This window comes from Canis lupus, chromosome 19 (assembly GCF_011100685.1).
Source record: "Canis lupus familiaris isolate Mischka breed German Shepherd chromosome 19, alternate assembly UU_Cfam_GSD_1.0, whole genome shotgun sequence".
Classification (NCBI taxonomy): Eukaryota; Metazoa; Chordata; class Mammalia; order Carnivora; family Canidae; genus Canis; species Canis lupus.
Genome location: NC_049240.1, coordinates 38,383,936 through 38,408,459, shown reverse-complemented (window position 1 = coordinate 38,408,459; position 24,524 = coordinate 38,383,936). Strand labels below are relative to the sequence as shown.

Here is a 24,524-nt window from a genome sequence, read left to right as displayed (position 1 = left end):
GAAGAGATCCCCAAAGAGGCAAGAAGTTACCTGCCCTAAGGCAAGGCAGAGGACACAATCAGAGGACCAGAGAACTGTCTTCCATTCGAGGATCCCACCTGAGTCTCCCCATTTTCCTTCTCCACTATTTGCTGTAGGACACTCTGTTGTGGCAGCTGTAACTATGGGGAGGGAAAGAGCATGGGTTACACATGATGGGCCATCGACGCCCATTCATTAGGAGTGATGTACTCAACTCGGGCCACTTCGTGAGCTTGCTCCGAGCTGTGCCATGCTAGGTATGTGTAACTTAGAATAAAAGATAAATTGCACATATTCTAAGCCCTAAAATGATTTCATTTAGTAGAACAGCGCTTCTCAAACTTTTGAGGCCTTGATATATAGTAAGAAACATCTTTTTAAAAAATTCATAATTAATTGGGGCGCCTGGGTGGCTTAGTGGTTGGGCGTCTGCCTTCGGCTCTGGTTGTGACCCCGGGGTTTGGGGATCAAGTCCCGCATCAGGCTTCCCACAGGGAGCCGCTTCTCCCTCTGCCTGTGTCTCTGCCTCTCTTTCTCTCTCTCTCATGAATAAATACATAAAATCTTTAAAAAAACTTATGATTAATTGTGGTAAAAACACATAATATAAAATTTGCAATCTTCCCCATTTTTAAGTGTCCAGTGTAGTACTTCACGTTGTTGTGTAACAGATCTCCAGAACTCTTCACCTTGCAAAGCCGAAACTTTATACCCATCAAACAATAACTCTTTTTGTTATTGTTTGATGGGTATAAAATACTCCTTTCATAAAAGAAGTATCTTTTATGTTGCAACACAGCATATGTGGACACACACACACACACACACACACACTGGTTCAAAAATCTCACAAAATGATTCTTGCTCTCTCTACATGGGACACACACACTCTTGATATTTTCCTTTATTCTATTATACTCTTATTTCTATTCTTTTTTTTTTTTTTTCAGAAAATGCCAATCACAATCCCACAACTCATGTCAGTACACTTTAATTGGCTTCACATCTGTGCTTTGACAAACTCTCCTGTGGAATATAGACAAAATCACAAATTGCCATGTTACAAGGCAGAGTCAGATTTGGGGTAGAAGGCAGAGGAAGGCAGAAAGTTCTGGAGGATTCCCCAACAGGAGAGAACTCACAGAGTCAGGAAGATCTCCTCATCCCACTTGGAAGGAGGTTGCTATCAGAAATCTACCTGAAAATCTCAATGAGATTTCAGCTGTGAGTAGATAAGAGGGAAAAGGTGTGGGGTTAAAAGGAGGCTGCTGTCGGAGGAGGAAATACAACCTGGGACGCTGACAGCACAACTTAGTAACTGAGTTACTTTGTGCCTTCCTTCTCTTATTTGTAAAATGGGGGTAGAAATACTCTACCTGCCTCTTAGTGATGTGAGGATTAAGTGAGTTAACCCATGTGAAACTTTCTTCAAAAAGTGCCCAGTACGTAGGAAACGTACGATGCTAGTGTGTTGCTTACATTATATTTTATTATGCACATATCATTTATAAAGGCCATTTGTCCAGATGTTCCACCTATTTATACAGCACTGCAAGAAACAAAACAGAAGCTGCTCGAAAGCTGTGGAGTTATTGGAATGGACTTAATCGACTGTTCTCTATGGAATAGTAAGTAGTAAAATAGTAAATGCAGTGATCATAATAATTGGCATTGATTGAATGTTCAAGAATGGTCCTGAGCCCTTCATGTACATACTTTCAGCTGATCTGTACAGTAGTTATGATGGGGGCACAGAGGGCTAGCTGGGGACAAAGCACAAGCCCGGGGTGGCACACTGACAAGGCCTTGAAACAGGCAGAGGGACGTTCCTCTATGGATTCAACTGCCTCGATGTTAATACTTTGCTAAGGGCAAAAGGCAATCTTAGCCCGACCCCCGGCATCTTTGAGTCTCCTTTAACATATAAAAATTCCTTTAGAAATTTCCTTTATCTCTACACCCCCCCCCCCAAGATATGTGTTGGCAATCATCCCCCAAACATACGGCCCACCGATATACATCTGAAGGGTCTCATGACTCAGGTTTTATTAGATGGCAGTAAATGACCTTTGCCCAACACTGCCTACCCCCTCAAGGTCCTGGAAACCTTGCTTCCAAAATTCCTTAGAGAGTAGTATGCTATCCCCAAACCCGTCCCAACTCCCAGGTATATAATCAGCCTCCCCTCACGGGCCCAGGGCAGCAGCTCTTCCTGCCCATGGGTCCTGTCCCTGTGCTTTAATGAAACCACCATTTTGCACCAAAGACATTTCAAGAATTCTTTCTTGGTCGTTGGCTCCGGACCTCACCCCACCAAACCTCACCTATATTCCAAAACTTCATGCTAACTGTATGCCACTAACGCCGTCATTCAAACCAAACCCCTGGGCCATATGGATTCTATGTCAGTTCTTCGAAGGGAGACCTCTGCCTCCATCAGAATCACATGGATGGGGAAGGAGGGAGTTTTTTGGGTAGAGAAGTCTCTTTAAATCTAGACAGGATAGGAGACCTGTCTTGTGGCAGACAGCAGGAATCCCAGGTTTCTTTGGTTTTTTTTTTTGTTTGTTTGTTTTTTGAGAAACAACTAGGCTGGAGCTCTGCTCCCACAGCTTCCCCAGGCTGCAGGGAGCATTTCCTCAATAAATCTTTGACTCTGACTCAAGAGCTGATCTGAACATTTCCCGCCTCTGAGGCTAATTCTACCCTTTGTAGAGACTCCAGGCTACACATTGTTTAGCTGCCTGTGTCCCGGTGCCCAGCCCTGGAAGCTGTACCAAGCCCCATCCTTGGTGGCGTTGGGCTCCTGACCCAGCGTCCCAATTACAGAGTTTGTGGTCTTTTTTTCTGCACACTCAAATACATGACAACTAACTGAAAACTAGGCACAAAAGCTCTCACTCCTTACTCAAAAGAGCACCTCTCAGGCCTTCCCTCACACCTGCTAATTTTTATCAGGTATGACTTCGATCTGTCCAAATAGCTGCTAACTTGAAGCAGGTTAGGAGCATCCATTTAGAAGAGCCTGGGGTATGTGACGGTTAGTTTTATGTGTTACCTTGACTGGGCTAAGGGAGGCCCTGATTAAACATTTCTAGGTGTGTCCATGTGGGTGTTTCCAGAGGAGATTAGCATTCAAATCCGGTACTCAGTAATGTCCACAGACCTCCTCAGTGTGTGTGTGTGGGGGGGGGGGGGCATCACCTGATCCCTTGAGGGCATGAATAAAACAAAAGGCCAAGGAAAGAAGGATTTGCCCCTTGTTTCCTCCTGATACTTGGCCTGACAGCTATCCCTTAATCCTGGGATATCCGACTTCTCCTGCCCCTGGACTGTGGTTTATGCCATTGGCCCCTCTGGTTGTCAAGTCTCTGGCACCAGTGGCTCACCTGGGCCTCCAGCCTGCAGAAGGCAGATGTGGGACTTCTCCGCCTCTGTAATCACATGAGTCAGCTGCTCACGATAAACCTCTCCCTATATCCACATCCTGCCGGTTCTGTTTCTCTGGAGAGAGAACCTGGCTGGTACAGGGTGTGTGTGTGTGTGTGTGTGTGTGTGTGTGTGTGTGTGTGTGTCAGAGGAGGCTGTGGAAGAGGGCATGCCAACTGCAAGACTGGGGGAAGAACAAACTGAGACATCATGCATAATGCACAGAAAACACAACACCTGGAGCCATTTGGGTCATAACCACTTGCCATGGCTTTGTAGCCCAGAGGATCCTGCATATGGCAAGCCAGGGGCAGAAGGAGACCGTGAATTCTCAAGGCAAAGTTAGCTGATGGGAGGCAGCAGCAGGCCTAAGTGAAGAGAAAAAGGAGACATGGTGGTCAGCCCCAGCTCCACCATGTACTGGCTGTGTGACCTTCAGCAAGTCACTGTCCCTCTCAGAGTCCCCGTTGCACATGTGCCAAATGGGGATGAGGTGTATAATCATAGCGGAACACCTGCTACCGCGTTCTTGTGAAGACAAGATAATATAGATAGAAAGTCCTCTGTGAGTTCAAAAGGACTAAGCAAATGTTTGCGTTTAATTATTCAGCCCAATGTTTAAGGAGAAGAAATGTGTGCAGGAAGATTTAAAAACGCTGTCTCCAAAACTAGGGGAAAAGAGATTTGGAGGGGAAGGGGATGATTTCCAGTTCTGTGAAGAATCTACTTATGTGGTGGATATCTATCTATCATCTATCTATCTATCTATCTATCTATCTATCTATCTATCTATCTATCATCTATCTATCATTTATCTATCATCTATCCATCATTTTATCTATCCATCTTTCTATCATTCTTTCTTTCTATCATTTTATGTACCTACTTATCTATCAAGAAAGAGAAATGGACAGTTTCAGGGATGATAAAAGTAGAGGTTCTGATGTCACCTGTGTATAACGTATATATTCGTTCATTCACTCATTCATTCATTCACTGAGTATCTACTGTGGAGCAGGCCCTGAGCTAGGTGCTGGGGATACAATAATAAGACAATGAGAATAAGAATATGGTCCATGCCCCTTTCAGTCTAAGGGAAGAATAAAATAATCCCACCAATTAATGCATAGTTAACAAACTTCAATAGTGACTCTCAAGTATAGCATGGGGAAGCCAGTTTGCTAGGGTTTAAATTCAGTTTGCTGGCAGGGTGACATTGGGCAGGTTACTTAACTCCCCCAAACCTCAGTTTCTTCATCTGTTAAATGAGGAATAATAATAACAACTTACTTCTAAGGGTTGTTCTGAAAATTAACTCAGATAATACATCTAAGGTAGTGTTTCCCCGCCTCAGCATGATTGACATTTTGGGCTGGATGATTCCTTGCTGTGAGGGGCTGTTCTGTACATTGCAGGATACTTGTGCCCCTGGCCTCTACCTGCTTCATGCAAGTAAGTATCCTTTCTCCACACTGTGACAACCAACGTTTCCAGACATTGCCAAATGTCCCCCAGAGGGCAAAAGTGCCTCTTTCGTTAAGAAGCACTGGTCTAATGCATTTAGAGCAGTGTCTGGCACATGTTGAATACTCAACATATGCTAACTTTTATAATTTTCACAAATAAAAATTATGCAGAAAGACCTAAGGTTCAAATCCTGATATTGTCATTGACTGGTTGTGGGACCTAATCTTGACATTATGACATTAATGAATGTATGCATTACCTTGGTTACTTTATCTCTAAGAAATATTGATTATCACACATAATTTATTTAGTAGATCTTAAATAAAAAATATATTAAATATTAATCTAGTTCCACATAAAGGTATCTAAAATAATGTTTGTATCTTTAAGGCAGGAATTGACAAGAGCCCATAGGCAAAATCTGGCCAGTCTCTGTTTTTGTATAGCACATAAGCTAAAATGGCTTAACTTCCTTTTTTTTTTTTTTTTTTACGATATTTATTCATGAGAGACAGAGGGGGGGCGGGCAGAGACCTAGGCAGAGGGAGAAGCAGGCTCCATACAGGGAGCCCGATTCAGGACTTGATCCCAGGACTCCAGGATCAGGCCCTGGGCTGAAGGCAGACGCTCAACCACTGAGCCATCCAGGCATCCCTTAACTTCTTTTTTTATTAAGTTGAAATTCATGTAACATAAAAATGAACCATTAGTCTGGAAGTGCAAACTGGAGCAACCACTCTGGGAAACAGTATGGAGGTTCCTCAAAAAGTTAAAAATAGAACTACCCTATGATTCATCAATCACACTACTGGTATTTACCCAGAGAATACAAAAAAAAAAAAAAAAAAAAAAAAACAAACAACATTAATTCAAAGGGATACATGCATTCCTGTGTTTATAGCAACTTTATTTCCATTAGCTGAGATATCTAAGTAGCCCAAGTGTCCATTATTGATGAGTGGATAAAGAAAATGTGGTATATGTACACAAAGGAATATTATTCAGTCAGAAATAAGGATGCAATCTTGCCATTTGTAATGCCTTGTGTGGAGCTAGAGAGCATTATGCTAAGCAAAATAAGTCAGAGAAAGACAAATACCATATGACTTCATTCATATGTGGAATTTAAGAAACAAAACAAATGAGTAAAGGAGGAAAAAAGACACACAAAGCAAGAAACTTGGAAAGAAGAGAAGGAGGAGGAAGGTGGGGGGGAGGGGGAGAGGGAAGGAGAGGGAGAGGGAGGAGAAAAGTCAAGTAGCCACAATGGAGACCATATAGCCCTGAAAGCCAAACATATTTACCCTCTGGCCCTTTATAAAAAAGGCTTAAAAAAAAGAAAAAAAAAAAAAAAAAGGCTTGCTGACCCCCCACCCCCCCAACTCTAAAGCAGTACTAAGACCAGGGAAATGAAGTGCTTGCTTTTGGGAAAGAATGTGCTTCCTCCTTTGCCCTGCTTGCTGATTTTAGTGAATGACTGAATTTACTAAAAAATACGAGGCACTGGAATTTCCCCCCACCAATCTGACGTGCTCAGCATGGTCTGCAGTCTGGTGGCCCTGGAGGCCAGTGAAAAGGACAGCATCACAGGGACCAAGGGCAGGCGTTGTAGCCTCCCACTGCTGGGCTCTGAGTTTCTGCTCTTGACTTCCCCTCACCGTCTGGGGGCCCGCTCTGGACCCGCACAGGTTCCGTTTGGAAGGCTGGTCATTTCAATTCTGGTCAGAAAGTGAGGCTGTCCTGGTTTCTATTCTTTGTCGCCCATTTCTACCTAAGATCTCTTTTCTGGAAGAATCTGTAAGGAAACAAAATGTGTTCCTTTGGCCTGTGGCTTATTTTAGGCTGATTATTTTTACCAAACAAAATGAAGAATTTTTCACCTTCCCCCTAATTGCCTGAAGAATCTAGATAGAGGACCCGCCCTAGGAAGGGAGCCATCACCTTAGAGAACTACATTATAATATGAACTAGGGAAGCAGGGAGGAACTTTGCAAAGCGCCTTTGTTAAAATTCCTCTCTAAGTCCTATTGTTTCTGGATGGCCCAGCGAACATTTGTTTACTAAACATTTACTCTTTTGCATCTTCCTATGATTTGTCTCCCTTATCTTTAAAGTCCCAGTTCCCTACCCACTTGTCCTTATCTGGATGGCACAGAAGCCTCAATTGTCAGCCTGCCTGTGGGCCTCATATTCTTGTAGAATAAGTATATTCTATTTTCTCCTGTTAATCTGTCTCGTATGAATTTAATTCTTAGACCAGCCAAAAATACCTTGAAAGGTAAAGAAAAAGTTTTCCTCCCCAATAACTTTGTAAAACATTTGAGTGTCCAATTTTCACCCCTGGTCTAAATCAATTGACCATAGAAAAGGCACTGCCAGGCCCAAGGATTTTAAAAAGATTCCCATAACGGCTTAGCCATTAGCTAACAGCTAATGAAGCTAACGGCTTAGCTTCATGCTAAGCCACTAGATTACCTGGTCTGTAAAGTTAGTTAAAATATGGAAAGGGAGAACTTGAAATTATTGAATTTCCTTTTGACGGGCCGTAACCAGGGAAAACCTGTGGGATATTTATCTTGAGCAGATGGAGTTAAGACAGAAGCAGGAAGAGAGGCTTATGTGACATACAACATTTTTGAGTGTTTCCCACACAAATACCCTAGTAAGTGTGCAAAACCTGACTCAACTCTCAAAAAAAAAAAAAAAAAATGCCTTCTCAGGTACCTTGGAAAAGCCTTCTGAGTGCTTATTCTCACAGCCCCACCAGAGTATGGCCCTGGGACTGTTTCCTGGCATCTGCACCTTGATAAGAGCTGAAGAAGACCCTTAGAGAAGACTACCTAGATAAAATGAATAAAAAATACAGAGCTTTTTGCTCCAGTGTTGGCAAACCCCCTTACTTAACTATAGACCCCAATAGTTAAAACCAGGCATGGACAAGATTGCTTAACTCATGCTCTGATTAAAACCCATTGTTCTTATTTTTCAGTGTGTTTTCTTGAGTCATTGATGAAGGTGTTTTGCAATGACCAAAACATTCCACTGCCAAGCCAGAAAGGCCCTGAGGGCAATGGAATGCCTAGAACACCACACCCTACATGTCCCCTTCCCTGCTTACGAATGTGAGCTGAACGCACACCGACCCCCACTCACGACCACAGGCTCTGGGCCTGCTCTCTTGTGTGCACTGCCCACCCTTGCCCCAAACCTCTCTATGAAACCTCTAGTGTCCATCTTGCAGGCAGAGAGGTGGGTTACTGGCACCTTCCCCTGCTGCCAAGGTCTGAAATAAATTTCTCCCTTTCTCTTTTCCAAGCCCTCATCTCTTGAATTATTGGCTTCTTTTGCTACGAGTTTATCCAAATTTGCTTGGCAACACTGCTGGCAACCCCAGCCAAGTACTGTGCTTCCGATTTGTCCAGACCTCTTGGGATTCCCTGGGTCAGGGCAATTGGCTGGGGCAGTGCCAGGGCTCATCCATTCCTTTTCTGAGTTAACAGCTGGGATAGATCATTCAGAAATACTAGGAAGTTCTATTTTTCACACTAAATGACTAAAAGTCCTTCTTGGGTGCCTATGACACAGATATGGAGGCTGTCACTGAATGAATATTATTTCGATATTGAAAATTCTAGGGCAGCCCGTGTGGCTCAGCAGTTTGGTGCCGCCTTCAGCCCAGGGTATGATCCTGGAGACCCGGGATCGAGTCCCGCATCCGGCTCTCTGTATGGACCCTGCTTCTGCCTGTGTCTGTGGCTCTCTCTCTCTCTCTGTGTCTCTCATGAATAAATGAATAAAATCTTAAAAAAAAAAAAAAAAGAAAATTCTATAGATAAACACTAAGAACCCCTTTGTAAAAAAAAAAAAATCCTTCAATTATCCTGTCCCTCAGGATTCTGTGTCTCCTGGGCTGAGTCTAAAGGAATAGCCATCCATGGTTGCAACGTTCCCAAAACTTAGAAAGGAACTGGAAAGACTCACCACAAAGCTTGAAAGCACTTTGGATGTAGCAGATCTTACAGAGGAGAAGCTTAAAACCCTTCTGGCAGGAACTTTGAGCCTCAGCAAGGGTAAGAGTTGATTCTTCCTGAGGCCAACCAGCCACATCCTGGTCCCCCAGTTGGAAGAACTTTCAGATTGCTTTGGAATTCCTCAGCTCTGTGATAGGCTAGCTTGGAATAGAAAAGAATTAATACATGACATAAGGAAAGTATACCCACTGGTTTTATATTAGAGATAATTATCCGGGAATTAGTGAGGTATAAACAGAAGTCAGAATAATTTTAGGAGAGTTTTCCTCTTTTGGGGGAAGGGAAAGACCAGTAACAGTGATTATGGAAGACAGATAATCTACACCATATTCATCTGACACCAAAAACAAAGTTACTTTCAGCTTCTATTTCGAGGGCTGTCCTATGGATTTTGTACTTTCCCTTTCATCTTCTGTCACAAGACTAAAAAGTGGGACTTCTAGCATCCTGATGTATTTCCCAGGACATGGGACTTGTGGAGCTAAAAGCAAGGCAGATCTAGACAAACCAGTTTGGTCACCCTAATTGTCTTCCAGGAGCCCAGACCACCTCTACCACCACCATCTTTTAGATCATGCTCTGGGTGTCCAGGACCCCAGAATTCCTTTCGCAAATGGTCCTAAGCCGGCTTCCAGAACCTGCACTGTCCTCTCTTCTGTTTGCTCTTGGTTGTGTCATTGGTATTCACTTGCCTAGGCCCATGGCAAGTGCATGGGGAGAAGGGAGCTCTTTGCAGTTATAAGGTGGGAGCTTAGCCAGATGCCTGGGGTATCTCTGTGTATGAAGCAGTCCTTGGGACTATGCAACAGAGCAGGGCTGAGAAGAGGAAGGCCAGACCTGAGCCTGACTTTCTCCATATTCCCGTGTTTGATAAAGAATTTTGAGGAGTCTGAGAATTTTAACTTGAATCACACTTCTAGGTCATTATGAGAGTATCTTTTTTTCTAAGTAGGATTATAGAACGTCTTTTATTTAAATAATTTGCTACTTTGATTTATAACTTTCGAATATTGATAGAAATGGTGTGTGGATATCCATTTGTACTTTTTCCCCAGGCTCTGGCAAACATTATGGATGGGAACTGCCTATCTCAATCTTATGTTTGAATAGAAATTTTTTAAATTAAATTTTTAAATTTAATTTAATTCATTAACATATAAAGTATTATTGGTTTCAGAGGTAGAGGTCAGTGATTCATCAGTCCTATCTAATACCCAGTGTTCATTACATCACGTGCCCTCCTTAATGCCCATCATGCAGTTACCCCATCCTCCACTCCTCTCCCTTCCAGTGACCTTCAGTTTGTTTCCTATGATTGAGAATCTCTTATGGTTTCCTAGTCTCCCTCTATGGTTTCATCTTGTTTTATTTTTTCTTCTCTTCCCCTATGATCCTCTGTTTTGTTTCTTAAATTCCACATATGAGATATATGATAATTGTCTTTTTCTGATTGACTTATTTTGCTTATCATAATATCCTCTAGTTCTATCCACATCATTGCAAATGGCAAGATTTCATTTTTTTTGTTGTTGGCTAAGTAATATTCCACTGGGTGTATGATATCTGTATATCTATATCTATATCTATATAATATCTTCTTTTTCCATTCATCTGGGCTCTTTTCATAGTTTGGCTATTGTGGACATTGTTGCTATAAACATTGGGGTGCAGGTGCCACTTCAGATCACTATATTTGTATCTTTGGGTTGCTTAAATAGAAATTGTATAGGTAATTTTCCATGATAGAGAATATTGAAGGCCCTTTGGGGGAGATTCTCCGAAGTTCTGTCTATGGACAATTTCCCAAGGTTTCTGAAAGAATCCAAAATGTAGCCCTTCATGAGAAGCCAAGAGTGAGTATTGAATTCATTTGAGCAGCCATCCATGGGTACAATAAGATTTAAAACCTAACGAAAGGGAGGAAGCTAAATTTCAAGTTCCTCTAAGTCGAAAGCTTACAAAGCAATGGGTCATAACCTCACACTATAAAAGTAACTCCTCTTTAAACCCCATCCAATAAATTGCTGCTATTTTAAAAATCAGGGCTTTGGAAAAACCAGTGTCCTAGGAGACTTCTATAACTCCCACATGTTGGCCCTATATTAAAACAGGACATAGGACATCCTTCCAGCTTGCTTTAACCAAGCCTAGGAAAAGTTCTCCTTTCACCTGCCAAATCCTACATCCCATCACAGACAGAAATACAGTTTTCTTATCCTGTAAGATAAGAAAATGTTGTCATTTGGATATGCTGTCCACTCTCTGGTGAGGTGATTATTGCTATAAAAACCAAAGAAAAGCAGTCAGCCATCATCTCACTAGATGACTTCAAACGATTCCTGAACCTTTCATGAAGGAACATTCCTTTCTCCTTGATTTGTATATATATTGAATTGAGACTTATCTTGTAAATTAAAATAGCAGTGTTCTGCACTTTGAACATGACATATATGGACAGATCTTCCTATCTGGATAAACTTCCATCAAAAACTAACAATGACTAAGACAACAAGCACTGTCCAGCTTGGATTTGACCCTTGTAGAAGTCCCATCTCTTTGTGGGCAACTATAAACCTGGGTTCAAAATGAGCAGATGAGTTTACTGCTCTGTTGAGAACCTATACCACCTTTTTTAAAAAAAAATTTTAAAAAATTTATTTATGATAGTCACACAGAGAGAGAGAGAGAGAGAGGCAGAGACATAGGCAGAGGGAGAAGCAGGCTCCATGCACCGGGAGCCCGACGTGGGATTCTATCCCAGGTCTCCAGGATCGTGCCCTGGGCCAAAGGCAGGCGCCAAACCACTGCGCCACCCAGGGATCCTGAACCTATACCTTATACATTATACCTTAATGCATATGTCAGCTCTATTCATCCCATAATTCGTAACTCAGGAACCCAACTAAGGTCTCTGTTGTTTCACCTGGTCGATGCATTATTTTTCCTCTCGTTCCCAATGCCTTTTGGCACTTCTACCATGACCATGACTTCTACCATGATCTCACATTAATTACACAGATGAGGTTAGTCAGGAAATTGCTTAGGCTGTTGTAGCCACAAAAGCTGCTTTTCTTTTTTTTTAAGATTTTATTTATTTATTCATGACACACACACACACACACAGAGAAAGAGAGAGAGAGAGAGAGAGGCAGACATAGGCAGAGGGAGAAGCAGGCTTCATGCAAGGAACCTGATGCGGGATTTGATCCTGGGACTCCAGGATCACGCCCTGAGCTGAAGGCAGGTGCTAAATCGCTGAGCCACCCAGGGATCCCAAAAGCTGCTTTTCTTAAGGACTATCTATTTCCTCTTGTCACTTACCAATCCTAAAGCAACTAGATGACTTGAAGAATGGGGTCCCTGATTAGAAAAAGTCTATCAGTGAGAAAGCAGTTTGTCTCCTTTACTCTGTTTATAACCTGTTTACATGCATACAGTCATCCCAGACATCCATGTCCCTTCTATTAGTCAATATTATCAGTTGGAGGGGACACCTGGGAAAGAGAAGGAAAAGAACAAATCAGGACCACTCATGTGCCTGAATTATCATGTGAAGTATAGCACCTTGTCCTAGGTGTGCTCTCTGCTTGTAATGCAGGGAGGGAAGTTGGTCCAGTACTATCTTGGACGTGACCAGGAATTGGGTGCCTTTACACTCACCAGCAAATTAAACACATCAACCTTCTCTTATAAAGTGGTAACCTCAAGTCTTAGCTATAATATGCTTATTTTCTGGAGGGTCTAAAGATTTTCCCTAGAAGAGTAGTTTCCAAACGTTATTATATATGAGGACTATTTGAGGGGTTGTTAAGACACAAATTTCTGGGCCACATCTTCAATTTCTCCTTTACTAGGTCTAAAGTGGGGCCTAAGGATCTACATTTCTATTTCCAGATGCTGATGCTGTCGATCTGGTGACCACACTTTAACAACCATTGCCCTAGAGGAAAGCAGACATTATTACTTTGCCAAGACATTGCTCTAAAAACACATTCCTCAACATCAACCAAGATTAAGTTTCTAATTTTATGAGATAAGTTTCCCAATTTTTATGTAAAGCTTTAAACATTAAATTCTAACCACAAAATCCATACTCTTGAGTTGCTTTGGGCAAGACAGAGAGCAAAAATTATGACACTAAGCAAGAATTAGGTAGACTTTTCAATGAAGACCTTAAATGGTCTGAGGCCTTACCAATTATCATAATTAACATGTGGTTCTGCAGACAGAGAGCTCAGCCCACATGACACTGTAAGAGCATAGCCCAGGATGGGTCCAACTTATATTCTAGTTCTTTTCCGCTAACAGCAGTTGGCAAACTATGGCCTGCAGGTCAAATCTGGCCTGCCACCTGTTTTTATATGGCCTACAAACTAAGAATGGCTTTTACGTTTTAAATGGTTAAAAGAAAAAAAAAATAAATGGTTAAAAGGAAAAAAAAAAGAGAGCTATTTCATTAAATGTGAAAACTATATGAAATTCAAATTTTATTGTCCATAAGGTTTCATTGGAACATAGCCATGTTCATTCTTTTTGTACTGTCTTTGGCAGAGTTGAGAAGTTGCAACAGAGATAGTAGGACCCACAAAGCCTAAAATATTTACTATCTGATTCTTTGGAAAAGGCGTTTGCTGAGCCCTACTCTAGAGAGTAAAGGGGTTACCTGGTAGCATCCACTGAGTAAAGGTTATGTGAGGCTGGTAAAGAAGTCAGACAACCCTTTGGAGATGCAGGTCAAATGACCTCAGGACTTGAGACAGACTGGAAAATGCTGAATTTCCATATTCCCATAGAATTATTAACTGTCTTTACTTTGCTTCCTGTAGTTGTTGGCTATGGCCACTAGAAGGACATTTCCTCCTGCCCTTTTGTCGCATTCCTCATCTCTCATTTCTCACCTCACGTTTCTGAGCTCTCATTCATCTGCATCATCTGTGCCCAATACCCCCAGTAAAGAGTCTTGTAATCAGTTCCCTAACCCCAGCAGAGGCACATCACAAGTTAGTGATGGGTCTGTGTGTATGGCCTCCTTGGTTGTGGTGAGTCTTCTCTTCATGGCCATACTATAAATATTCCATTTTGGAACAATTCCATGGGTTGGATGAGCCCTCTTGATAAAAATACAGGTGGAACAATGTCAGGCAAGATGCTGCACACCCAGCAGTATGGTCACATATAGGCCCTGCAAGCTCTGCAAGAGTCACATATAACTGTTAGGTCTCACAATTTCCTATGACTGATCACTAACAGAACATATTGGATCATAGCAAATTCCCCAATTATTCAGCAAAATAAACACAGATTTTTTTTTTTTTTGAGTACTGAATAAAAATGGTGTTTCGTGATGGCAAAGTCTCAAGGATGACTGACAACTGGGAACATTCTTTCCAGCTAAACAATTAAAAAATACTTGATTGAAAATATGAAGCTGCCATTGATAAAGTTATAAGTGCTTCTATTCAAATATTTTCTTTTTTTAAAGATTTTATTTATTTAATTTAGTGAGAGAGTGAGCATGAGTTGAGGGGAGAGAGCAGAGGGAGAAGGAAAAACAGATTCCCTGCTAAGCAGGTCGCCCAATGTGAGACTGGATCCCAGGACCCTGGGATCAAGACCTGAGCAGAAGGCAGACTCTTAAATAACTAAGCCACCCAGGTGCTCTGTTTAAATATTATCTTAAAATATATGTGCTTTCATGGACAGGAAAAATGTGGGAATTTATTTTTTTTTAAACTAGAACTTATGAATTAAACTGCTTGAAACTTATGAATTAAACTACTTGAATTAAACTTGAACTTATGAATTAACTTGTTACTAAGAGAATAGAAGCCTAGGAATAAGGGCCTTAGTCCTAGATACAGCAACAATGTGGAAGTGTTTTTTTGTTGGTTTGTTTTAAGGACTTCTGTGACTTTTAGAATCTTGTTCTAATTTTTTTTTAATAAAGAGATGCTTATATAATATCCCTTTAAACTTCCAAAAGTGGTTAAAAAAACAATTACATAATGAGAATGGGAAATTTAATGTTTTACTTTAATATTAAAAATGTGATTTGTTGTTTTTCTCCATAGAGAAAGGAGTAATTGCTTTATGCAGATGTAACATACTGTGGGATTTCAGCTGAAATGCATTGTAATTGTGTTATGTTAGCTACAATTGTAAAAATTGGCGCCTTTTGTGAATTGGTGCTAGTAAAACTTTTAGTAGAATCTGAAAAATATATGCATCTAGAGAAATGTTTCCACTTGAACATTTTTGGATAAGTTTTATTTTATTTGAATAGGTAATATAGTTTCATGGTTCAATCAAATCAAAACAACATAAAAAAGTATGCACTAGATGTTTACTCTTACCCTTTTTCCATCCACTCCAACTAGTTTGTTCCCGATAGTGTAACTATTTACATTAATTTTTTGTTTATCATCCTAGTGTTTGTTTTTGCAATATAAGCAAGTATGAACATTCTTATTTCTCTGCTTTGTCTCATAAAAATGTAGCATAATAAAGGCACTGTTAAATACTTTGCTTTCTTCACTTCCTATACAACTTGTAGATTTTTGTTTTCTTTTGTTTTTGTACTTAGAGAGCCTCTACAGTCCTTTCTGTTTGGCTGTATAGAACCCTGTTGTGTGGCTTTGCCATAGTGTGTTTGCCTGTCCTCTTACTGTTGGAACCTCCCTGTTTCTAATCTTTTGTTCTTGTGCCCTTTAGGAATGTTTTAAAGTTTTCCTTGATAGGTTTTGAAAATTTCCCACTAAACAACTGTTCTTTTTTTTTATATGTAGTTCTTTATCTTGTTCTGAGTAAAATTTTATAGTGTAATATCTGTCACTTTTTTCTAGTATTTTTTTATTTTACAATGTATTTTATCTGGTTAAACTCAGTTATATTTCCTATTATCCTTTTGGAAAATTGAGATATAACATTATATTAGTTTCAGGTGTACAACATAATGATTCAATATTTATAAATATAGTAAAATGATCACCACAATAAATCTAGTTAACATCTGTCACCACATAGTTATACATCCATTTCTCCCACACTCCACCCCCTGCCTCTAGTGACTATCAATCTGTTCTCTGTGTTTACGAGCTTGGTATTTTTTTCTTAGATTCCACGTAGAAGTGAGATCATAGGGTATTTATCTTTCCTTGTTTGACTTGTTCAGTATAATGTCCTCAAGATCCACCCAAATGTTACCACAAATGGCAAGATTTTCTTCCTTTTTATGGCTGAATAATATTTCATTGTGTGCATACACACACACACACACACACACAAACACACTTTTCTTCATCCATTCACCCATTGATGGACACTTAGATTGCTTCCATATTGTGGCTAATGTAAATAATGTTGCAATAAACATGGGGCTGCATGTATCATTTTTATTTTTTTCAGATAAATACCTCAGAGGGTAATTGCTGAATCATATTGTAGTTCTATTTTTAATTTTTTGAGGAACATCCATACTGTTCTCCACAGTGACTGCACCAATTTGTATTCCCATTAATAGTGCACAAGAGTTCCCTTTGCTCCATATCCTCATCAACACTTGTCATCTCTTAGTTTCTTGATATTAGCCATTCCAGCAGGAATGTCTCATTGTGGTTTGGTTAGCATTCCCCTGATGATTAGTGATATTGAACATATTTTCATGTACTCATTGGCCATATATATGTCTTATTTGGGAAAAACATCTATTTAGATTTTCTGCCTTTTTAAAAATCAGATTTTTTTTCAGATTTTTTTTTTTTTTTTGCTATTGAGTTGTATGAATTCCTTGTGTATTTTAGATATTAACCTCTTATGAGATACATGATTTGCAAAGATTTTCTCCCATTTGGAAGGTTGCCTTTCTTTTTATTAATGGTTTTCTTTGCAGTGCAGAAGCTTTTTAGTTTGATGTAGTCCCACTCGTTTATTTTTATTTTTGTTGCCTTTGTAACAGAATTAGGTCTACAGACATGAATCATGGCCATGGAATCTGAAATAGCCCAAGAGCTTTGTTCCAGCCCTTTATACCCATAGTCCAAGGCCATTTTGCTAACCCAGGAACCTATGCAGTGACAGTCAGCAGCATTCCCAGGAAACTGGTGGGATCCATAGCCACCATGGACATAGTAATAGGTTGACTGAGGACCCTACCATGGAAATTCTTGTCCTAGAGCCACCAATGGAACAAAGTACTGGAACTAGATCCATCCAGGAACTAGATAGGATCCATGCCCAGTTGAGCCCCTGGTAACAAGCTGGCCAATTGTGGATTCCAACATAGACCAAGCAACAGTATTATAAGTAGCTCCAACCCAGCACAACTAAGATTCCAGAGGTGATACTATCAGTTCAGGGAACAGACAGGAGAAAGTCTTTATCTGATGAAACTAGTCTATAAAGATTGGAAGAGATTTTTGTTCCTTCAAAGGCACAGAGAATAATGCAAGGCTACATGGATCCCAAAGAATCATCAAATATAATACCACCAAGTAAAAGTAATAAAGCTTCAGTAACGGACCCCAAAGAAGCAGAGACCTATGGTTTACCTGACAATTCAAAATAATTATCTTAACAAAACCAAATGAAACCCAAGAGAACAAAGACGGACAACAAAACAAAGTCAGAGAAACAATGCATGATAAAAATGAGAAGTTTAATAAAGAAAATAGAAGCCGTACAAAAGACCCAAACAGAAATCCTAGGGCTAAAGGATAAAATGACAGAGCTGAAAAGTTAAGTAAAGAGCTTCAACCACAGATAATCACAGAGAAGAAAGAAGCAGTGAACTCAAATACTGATCATCTGAAAATAACCAGTTAGAGGAATGTAAAGAAAAAAGAATGAAAAAAAAAGTAAAGAAGACCTACATAAATTATAGGTACACTTTAAGCAAATAAACATGTATATCATGGGGGTCCCAGAAGAAGTAGAGAGAGAAAAAAGAGCAGAAGGTTTATTTAAAGAAACAGCAACTGAAAACTTCCCAAATCTTGGGAGAGGTGTGGACATTCAAGTACAAGAATTTCAAAGGACCCTAAACGTGATCATCGCAAAGATTACTATGAGACCCATTATAATCATAATGTTAAACATCAAAGACAAGCAAGAATTATGAAAGCAGCAAGAGAAAAACAACTCCTCATATACAAGGGAATCCCTGCTCCCAATAAGGCTATCAGTGGATTTCTCTGTGAAACTCTGCAGGCCAGGAGGGAGTGGGATGATATATTCAAAGTTCTGAAAGAAAGTAAAAAACCTGTGCCAACCAGGAATACTGCACCCAGAAAAACCAGCCCTGAGAAATAAAGGAGAAATAGGCATTCCCAGACAAGCCAAAGCTAAGGGAGTTCATCACCATGAGACCTTCTTTACAAGAAATGCTAAAGGGAGTACTTCAGGATGAAATGAAAGGACACACACACACACACAAAAGAAAAGGAATGCAAGGACACTAATAACAACATGAAAGCATATAAAAGTAAAAAATTCACTGGTAGAGGTAAGTATATAGTCAAATTCAGAACATTCTAATACTGTAACAGTGGTGTGTAAATCACTTTATCTCTAGTACAAAAGTTAAAAAAATAGTATTAACAATAACTATAGCTACATTAATTTGATATTGAGTGCACACTATAAAAAGATGTGAAGTATAGCAATAATGGCATAACATGTTGAAAGGAGGAACAGTAAAAGTATAGTGTTTTTGGATGCAACTGAAGGTAAGTTGCTATCAGTTATATTGTTACATCTATAAAATGTTTATGTAAGTCTCATGGTAACCACAAAGAATAATTCTATACTAGATCAAAAAAAGATAAAGAAAAATAAAGCATACCTCTGTAGAAAATATATCACAAAAGAAGATAGTAAGAGCGAAAGAGACTAAAAAATAATCAGAAAACAATGAGCAAAATGACAATAGTATGTTCTTATCCATCAATAATTACTTTAAGTTAAATAAATTAAATTCTCCAATCAAAAGAGAATAGCTAAGGATTAAAAACAACAACAACAACAACAACAAAAACAAGATCCAACAATATGCTGCCTACAGGAGAGTCATGCTTGTTTTTATGACATGTATAAGTTGAAAGTGAAGAGATGGGTAAAAGGTCTTCCATGAAAATGGTAACCAACAGAAAGCAGGAATAGTTATATCAGACTAAGTAAACTTTTAGTCAAAATTGATCACAAGTGGGGCACCTGGGTGGCTCGGTTGGTTAAGTGTCTGCCTTTGGCTCAGGTCATGATCTTGGGGTCCTGGGAACGAGTCCCACATAGGGCTCCCTGCTCAGTGGGGAGTCTGCTTCTTCCTCTTCCTCTGCCCCTCCTCCAGCTTGTTTATTTGCATGCTCTCTCTCAAACAAATAAATAAAATCTTAAAAAAAAAAACTGATCACGAGACAAGGCCACTATGTAGAGGTAAAGGGGTGAATTCATCAAGAAGATAATAATAATTGTAAATATATATTCACCTAACACTAGAGCATCTATTTAAAGCAAATATTAAAAATAACGAAAGGAAAAATAAACAGCAATACATTAATAGTAGGGAACTTTGATGGTCTACTGTCAAGATTGAATAGATGATTCAGACAGAAAATCATTCAGGAAATAGTGGTCCCGAATAATATTATAGACCCAGTAATATTATAGATCCAATATTATAGTTCCAACCTAATAGACATATGGAACATTCCATCCAATAGTACCGGAATACATATTCTTCTAAAGCACACATGAAATATTGGCCAGCATAGATCATATGTTGGGCCACAAAGAAACCCTAAACAAATTTAAGAAGATTGAAATATCCAATATTTTTTCCAACTACATTGGTATGAAACTAGGAATTAGTAGCAGGAGGAAAACTAAAAAGTCCACAAATACATGGAAATTAAACCACACACTAGTAAATAACCAGTGGGTCAAAGAAGACATCAAAGGGAAATCCGAGAGTATCCTCAGACAAAGGAAAATAAAAATACAGCATACCAAAACTTACAGGATATAGCCAAAAGCAGTTCTAATAGGAATATCTATAGTGATAAATGCCTAAATTAAGAAAAAAGAAAAATTTAAAATAAATAACATAATTTTATACTTCAAGGAACTGGAAGAAGAAGGGCAAAGTAAACCCAAAGTTAGCAGGAGGGAGTAAGTAATAAAGATTATAGCACAAATAAATGAAATAGAAATTAGAAAATAGAAAAAAAAATCAATGAAACTAAAAGCTACTTTTCGAAAAGATGAACAAAACTGACATAACTTTAGCTGGACTAGCCAAGAAAAAAAAAAAAAGAGAAGACTCAAAAAAACAACATTGTAAATGAAAGAAGAAACATTACAATTGACACCACAAAAATACAAAAAATCATCTAGCAGAGGTTGGATAACTTAGCAGAAATGGAAAAATTCCTAGACACATACAACCTAACAAGACTGAATCAGGAAGACAGAAAATCTAAACAGATGAACAATGAGTAAGGAGTTTGGATTAATAGTCAAGCATTTTTCAACAAAGAAAAACCTAGGACCAGTGAATTCTACTAAATTTTAAAGAAGAATTAATGTAATCCTTTTTAAACTCTTCCAGAAAGTTAAAAAGGACAGAACATTCCCAAATTCATTTTATGAAGCCAGCATTACCCTGGATTACAAAATCCAGATTAAAGACTAAAGAAAACTATAGGCCAATATCCCTGATGAATACAGACACGAATATTTTGAACCAAATTCTAGCAAACATTTGACTCCAGTTTAAATATCACAGCATGACCAACTGGTATCTATCTTTGGGATATAAAGGTAGCTTAACATATGCAAATCAATGAATATGATACCCCACATTAATAGAATAAAGGATAAAAATAATATTATCCTCTCAGGAGATGCAGAAAAGTACTTGACAAAATTCAGCAATCACTTCATGATAAAAAAATTTTCAACACATTAGGTATAGAGGACTGTAATACAAAATAATAAAGGTTTATAATGACAAGCCCATAGCTAACATCAAAGTCAAATCCAGAAGTCCTAGCCTAATCCCAATTAGGCATGAAGAAATAATGATACATCCAAATTGGAGGGGAAGAAGTAAAACTACTTATGCTTGCAGATGATATAATCTTATAGAGTGATAATTTTAAACATACACACACACAAACTGTTAGAATAAAAGAAATTGGTAAAGTTGTAGGCTAGAAGATCAACATAAAGAAATCAGTTGCATTTCTATTTTCTATATACTAACAGCAAAATATTTAATAGAAAAATAAAGAAAACAATTTTGTTTGCAATAGCATCCAAGACAATGAAACATTTAGGAATTAATTAACCAAGGAGGTGAGAGATCTGTTTGCTGAGAGCTATAAGACATTGATAAAATAAATTGAGGAAGATGCAAATAATTGGAAAGATATTCCACGTTCATCAATTGGAAGAATTACTATCATTAAATATCCACACTACCCCAAACCATCTGTATTCTCAATGCAATTGCTATCAACATTTCAATGGCATTTTTCAAAGGTATACAAAAAACAATCCTAATATTTGTGTGGAACCATAAAAAATCCAAAATAGATTAAGCAACCTTAATAAAGAAGAACAAAGCTGGAGGCATCATACTCCCTGATCTTAAACTCTACTATAGAGCTACAGTTTTTTTAAAAAGATTTTATTTATTTATTTGAGAGAGAGAGAGACTGAAGGCATGATGGGGTGGGGAGAGAAGAGGCAGAGGGAATGGGAGAAGCAGACCTCTCCCTGAGCAGGGAGCCTAATGTGGGGTTTAATCCCAGGACTCCAGGATCATGACCTGAGCTGAAGACAGATGCTTAACCAACTAAGCCACCCAGGTGCCTATAGTTATCAAAACAGTACAGTACTGGCATAAAAAGAAAGGCACACAGATCAATGAAATATAACAGAGTCAAGAAATAAACACATGCATATGGTAAAAAATATTTACACATTTTGGGTTCCCCACAGATCACCTAGACCCATTTAATGGGACAAATTTTCCAACATGTAACTATAGATTTAATCATAAATTCCAAACAAACATTAGCCTCTGGGACTGTGATGGACTAAGGGTACAAACGAACCATTCTGATGAAAACTACCAGAAATGCTGTACAAAATACAGTTTTACAATCTTCTCAAAAGCATTGAAGAGATGACAAGAGTGCATGCAATTTTCAGGCCAAAATCTAAGTGAAAGGAAAATTAAGGATGGCAGCACAGAGAGACAGGTGGAAAATACGAAAAAGCAATGAAGAGACAAGGAGAATAGAATGAGGTCTAACACACATGCAATTGGAATTTCAGAAATAGAAGAGATGGAGAATGGGACAGAGGCAATGTTGTAAGTTTTATTTTTTAATTTTTTTAGAGTATTTCCCAGGGGCTCTTGGGTGGCTCAGTTGGTTGAGCGTCCAACTCTTGATTTTGGCTCAGGTCATGATCTCCGGGTTGTAAGATTGGGCCCCACATCAGGCTCCACACTTGGCAGAAAGTCTGCTTAGGTTTCTCTCCTCTCTTTATTTCTCTGCTCCTCTCCCCACTCATATATGCATGCACTCTCTCTCTTAAAAAAAATAATATTGCCTGAATCCACAGATTTAGGAGTATCAGAAACCCTAAGAAAGATTACAAAGAAAAGAAAAGAAAGAAATCCACTACTCTAGAAAACTAATGGCAAAGAGAGTATCTTAAAAATAGATCAAAAGAAAAGATCTCTCTTTTAACACAAAAGGAGTTGCTATTAAACTTGACACCTGACTTCCCATCACCAAACATGGAAGCCAGAAAACCATATCCTCAGTGTGGTTCAAGAAAACAACTGTCAACTTAGAATTCTGTACCCAGTGGAAATATCTTTCAAGTATGAGGACAAAATCAAGAGGTGTTGTTTTCTGGCATCCACTATAGCAGTAGTGAAAATTATAAGAAGTCCCAGTGAAGTGTACAGAGATTCAGGCCACATAGCTCAGGTCTCATATTATGGGTTCAGAGGCCCATTAAATTTTTTTTAATATAATTTTTATTTTTTATTTTTGAAATTATCAGAGACCTTTATTATGGTCCTTACCATTCATTAAGTAACCTACACAAATCATTTTCTTTTCCTCTGTCTCAAACAGCAGAAAAAATATGGAATGCTTCATGAATTTGCATGTCATCCTTGCGCAGGGGCCATGCTCATCTTCTCTATCGTTCCAATTTTAGTATATGTGCTGCCGAAGCGAGCACTAATTTTTTTTTTTTTAAGATTTTACTTATTCATTCATGAGAGAGAGAGAGGCAGAGACACAGGCAGAGGGAGAAGCAGGCTCCATACAGGGAGCCTAACATCCTGGGTCCCCAGGATCATGCCCTGGGGTGAAGGCAGTGCTAAACCACTGAGCCACCTGGGCTGTCCCCATTTGGGTTTTTATACAGCCCATATGGTTCTCAACAATCTTTGCTTATTTTTATAGCTTGTTACTGCTTGTCAGGAAAAGCTGTTCTCTCCCTGCCCTGCAACAAATTGACTTGATAGTTAACATGTGACATTTCCCTGTGTCATTGAGAGAGAGCACCGTGATCTTGGTATAGTAAGGTGGACACACAACATTCTGCAGAAGAGATCTATTCTTTTGCTTTGCCTCCCAACCATAAAGCTGCCCGTCACATACTGCTGGTTTAGACCTTGGAAAACAAATAAAAATCTTAAGTTTTACTTCTGAACAAATAAGATGACCTGTTTTAAGAGTTAGTTATAAGTATGCTTTATGAATGGCTGTCTAGAAATGACTAACCCAGGCTCTGTTTTAAAAGTACAGCAGAAATTATACTGTATTGCCATGTTGGCATAATTTGTTGCCATGATCATTTTGCTTCTTAATTTAACGTATGTAAAAGAACCTGTTGTTCCTTTTTATAAATTTAAATTGTATGTATAGAAAGATCAGTTAAGGAACTGGGTGTTACACAATGTGTTGTCTGTATTTTTCCTTCATTTGTATGAGGCTTTTGGGTAAATAATAAAGACTTTCTCAAAGCCTGGAGTCTGAAATCTTATTTTCTTCAACAATTTCTTAAAATCACTCTTGAGCAGAGTAGTTTAACCATCCTGTGATGTAGTAGCTAAGACCTCAAGGTCTCCTTCAAGGGAAACAAACCCCATAATTTATCAACTATCTTCAAAGGAAGGTGAGTTTTTTTTTTAGCTAGAGGGACCCTCATTTTGTTAAGCACCCTGACAAGGTTGCTGAGGTAAAAGCTCTGCGTAAGTTGAGTCGGGTAAAGGATTTGAAGTTGGGATGAGTGCATATAAGAATCTGGAGTTGAAGAGCATACCCAATGAGGATGAAGACATCTACAGAGAAGAAAATGGGAACAAAACATTTTTGGGGAACATATCTTCCTAGGGTGAGGGTTCTTAACCTTCTATGTTCCCTGTACTGCTTGGCAGTCTAGTGAAGACCACTGGTCTCTCTAAACGCATAAAATGAAATATATAGTATTACAAAGGAAACCAGTTATACTGAAATCTAATTATCAAAAATAAAAAAGGAAACAAATTTG

The 24,524-nt window shown here is 39.0% G+C and overlaps 1 non-coding gene across 1 annotated transcript; it reads right to left on the bottom strand.

The window, feature by feature from the left end:
* Nucleotides 1-23,102: 23,102 nt before the first annotated feature.
* LOC119864529 lies at nucleotides 23,103-23,207 on the bottom strand. Its single transcript, XR_005374357.1, has one exon. It is a non-coding gene; the product is annotated as a U6 spliceosomal RNA (small nuclear RNA).
* Between the last annotated feature and the right edge of the window lie 1,317 nt (nucleotides 23,208-24,524).